This window comes from Euprymna scolopes, chromosome 14 (genome assembly GCF_053919585.1).
Source record: "Euprymna scolopes isolate OS-2025 chromosome 14, ASM5391958v1, whole genome shotgun sequence".
Taxonomy (NCBI): Eukaryota; Metazoa; Mollusca; class Cephalopoda; order Sepiida; family Sepiolidae; genus Euprymna; species Euprymna scolopes.
This window is the reverse complement of record NC_136495.1, coordinates 74,606,978-74,611,290: the sequence shown is the minus strand read 5'-3', so window position 1 is coordinate 74,611,290 and position 4,313 is coordinate 74,606,978.

Genomic DNA, 4,313 nt, shown 5'->3' with positions numbered 1-4,313 from the left:
TTTTTCATTGTCATAATGTAAACATTTTTTCTAAATTCAGAAACACAAAGGCAAAAACAAGGGTTATTATTTATATGGGGGGTGTAATGGATTGGAATTTCTATTATGTTTCGGCCTATTTACCAACCAGCCGTATTCACATATCCATGTTCATTGTGTACCCTATGAGCTTCCATACATTGACTGATGATTATTTTTTTTTATCACAGTTTGATTATTAACTATGTCTGTTAGTACTTCTTACTCTTTCTTTTCTTTTATTTCTCTCCCCCCTGCTCTTTCTCTCTCTCTCCCTCTCTCGCTCTCTCTCTCTCTCTCTCTCTCTCTCTATCTATCTATCTATCTATCAGGGCATGTCACATGCTACTGGTACCATGTAACCCAGTACTACCTGCCTCATGGACGGGTCACCGGCGACTAAACTAGTTCCCCCACATGACTTGTTTAGTGAGAAGGGGGGCTAGTCTCCCTGAAGGATTAATAACAAGACCTTCCAAAGGGCGAATGAACCCTCTTTCGGGGTCAACAGCCAACTAGCACCGTGTGTGTTTGTGTGTATGTATGTGTGTGTTGGGGTGCAGAGGGCTCCTGTACGCCGTGGTAAAGACAACCTTTCTAGGAAAAGCAAATCTCTGATTTAAAAACCCATAAAGCGGGAGACCAGTACCCGCATTAAGCTGGTCTGCAGTTTAACTTGTTGCTGGCTATCTTGCTCTTGCTTGTTGCTGGATCTCAACATTTTGATCCGAGAGAGAGACTTAACTGTCGTACAAAGCTAAGACTCTGTAACATAATCTGTGTATAGATACTCCCTCAGGCATTTGTCTATAAAAATGATCCCGTGGCAATGAAAAAGTTGTGACGCGTGGAGGCTTGAAATGCTGGAAGCATGTAATAATTGATTTCAATGACCGTTTTCAGTGTCATGCCTGCTTGAGCGTGTGAATTCACCGGTAGGACTTTAAAAAAAGTCATTTTGGGGCTCATGAACTTTAAGTGTCTGAGGGAGTAGCACTCGTCTGACAAGACGTTGCAATCATTATCTATCTATCTATCTATCTCTCTATCTATCTCTTGTAATCATTTGCATCATTCCCTTCCTCTCAACAATTCACTCAGTCTTTATTTCCGAGGAACCTTCCAAAAGTAATACATCCTATTTTTCTTCCGCTCAAATGTATCGGAGAGGGGAGGTGCAAGTTGCATTGTCATGATGACTGAACTTATGCATTCATGACCTGAAAGTTCCATCTCTCTGTTGGAGATATTGATGTAGTGAGACTTTAAGAAAGAAAGCTCTGCATGGATATGTGTCAGAAGCAAGGAGGTGTTATTGAATTCTACCTAGTAGAAAAACTGAACTGCTCAACCTTCACCGGCACCTATTGAACGTTTATGAAGCTAATGCAATTGATATCAGCACGGTTAGGAGATAGGTTCATCGATTTTCGAAGGGCGACAGAGATGTGAGTGACAAAGCGCGCACCGGAGATTTACAAGCAATGCATCAAAAGATGCCGGCAAAGGTGCATTGAGAATGGTAGTGGCTATGTAGAAAAATAAATTCTAGAGCACAAAATGTTGCTCGTTTTAAGAGTATCACTCTCGTCTTCGTAGCTCTTTATCGTTCTAGTTTTTAAGTTTAAAAAATAGGAGATCTTACATTTGGTACGACTCTCATATTTTATTCGTTTTTCATCCTAAAACTTAAAACATCCTGATGAAGCGTTTATGGTGGCAAGTGTTATAGTACCGCAGATGATATTCGCCTCCGATTGCCTAGGAACGGGTATAATCTTTACCGGCCTAGCGCTCTCCTCTGAATAAAATTGTTATCACCCTCGCTCTATCGTCCGGCTCTAATTTCTTAACTAAATATCAACAACTATCATTTCATGGTGGCAGCGGTGGTGATTCCTTTCGCTTCTATCCAGCCCTGAACTAAAACTGAACAGTTAAATATATACGGACGGCATTACAAAACACAAAATAAAAAAAAACAACCGCTGCATGCCACGAATTGAAATGATGCACACGACGCCATATTGCAAACCGTGAGTAAACATTGTTTTTATCATACATATCCTTCAAAGGTAAAACTCTTGTCAGAAGATAAGAAAATACTGGCGCCAGGGATAAAATATATAATACTGATAGCAAATAAATAAGAAGAAAAAAACATTATGGCACATCTGCGAACAATGAACTGGTCTGACATAGATCTGAGTAGAGCCATGTCACTCTAAACAAAAAAACAAACTTCTCTACATAGAATTTGAGAAATAACCGGTGAAACAAAAAAAAAAGAAAAGAAAAATATGCTGTGGTATAGGGGACTAAGGGTTAATATGCCTAAATACTAGTGACTTCAGGAATCAATAAGAAAAAAAAGTCACTCGAGCACCTATGGACCTTCTTTGAAAGCATGTTTAGAGTTATAGTTATAGTCAATTTTAGGATCCACAGACTTCATCTAATAACGTAATACCTCCAGAAGTCAAATGAATAATTAAACGATTTCATTACACAATCCAGAACATTAGCACAATTATGTGACTTTACATATGAGGAGTTTAGCAAGAATCTTATAAAGCTTATCATATTTGCAACACCATGTGACGTTTTCTGGAACGAGTTCTGTAGCAAACCAAAAGGCTGCAGTATAACCAAGCGAGAAGTACGAAGTCTTTACCACCGGAAATGACCAGCTGAAACAGCTTGGAATGATGAAAACATAAAGAATATATAGCATTTACCGAAGCAGGAAGTGTAGGAACTAAAATACAAACCACAAGCCTCGACAATGCCCAGCATACAATGATGAGTGTTCTGTATGTAAAAGTAAAGGTCATAAGGTGATGAGCTACAGAAAGACTAAATTAAGGGAACACAGACAGAAAAGCAGGCACAAGAGCAAGTCTCACAACCACTGGCACTAAGCCCTTCAGAGAACTGAACGCAGAAGACAAAAGGAAAACATTGATCACAGCGATATTGCAGTTCCACTTTCTAACTATCAGTGCTAAATGCATGAATGGTATAACCAGGAAGCCCTAGGACGAAGCCTACACAATCCTAATTATAAAATCACCTCACCTGAAATCTAGAACACACCATACTCTTCTGGGGAATCCGGCAACAGACTCCCACTGGGAACTTTCCATCAGTAAACTCTCCATTCTGCATCCCTGCCCACATGTGAAGCTCACCTCACACGGAGGCGACCTAATTCGATGTCTTAAAACCATGTCTGTACAGGGACTCAGAATGGACAAATATAACATTTTACTTGGAAAAGAAGTCCTAGATGACGTTGCCAACATAGTCAACGATGTAGCCTCATTTAGCCAAAACAATGACGACTTTGACGAAAACTTGCACAATCGAGCAGCCGAAAGTGTACTTGTATTTGATAGCAAGAAGTATTTTATAAAGCAGCCCAGGGGGACGTATACATCTCTGCTGGAATTAAACCAGACCCGGATAAGGTGCGCGACATGAAGCAAATGGCAAACCTACAACACAAAAAAATACGTTTTCTAGGCATGCTAACTTACCTTTCACCATATATTCCAAATTTCACTAAAAAGACTCACTCATTGCGCGATCTTCTAAAAGTCCTAATCACTATGGGTGTTAGACGATGACTATCAAAAGTACTACGACCAACTCCGGGAAATCATACCGATGAAAATGCCCGTTACACAACCACCACACTAAACCCACATCACTGGAAGAGGAATGACTCGCAGAAGGGCCTTGGTGTGGCACTGATCCAAGATTAGAAATCAGTTGCATTTTCATATAAAACACTGACACACAAACCACATACAGAAACATCGAACGAGAGAAGTTAGCAATTGTGTATGGTATTCAACGAGTCAACTTTATAAAAAAGCTTTTTATTATCACTGACTATAAGCGACTGGTTACAATATGTGCTAAATCAGTGCATTTAGCATCACATCGTCTACAGCGAATACTATCGAAGTTCTAAAGTTCTTTCCTATTCTTTGTCTTCTTTGCGACGGAGGCTACAACGTGTTGGGGAACGTCACATTGGGACTTCATATCTTCGCCTTGCAACGTAAGAATGAGCCAAAAATCTTATGTGGGGTTTACTTGTCCATATTGCATGAAGTATTTTCGAGGTTAATAAGTAAAAAATATTTATCTGATCAGACAAGAATTGTATATATATTTTTTAATTACATTTTCACCCAAAACAAGGCACATTGCAACTTTGTTGTAGGGGGCTACGATCAGGGACATAAGCATCAGCGGTACTGTGTAGGAAGTTGGGCAGCAAGATG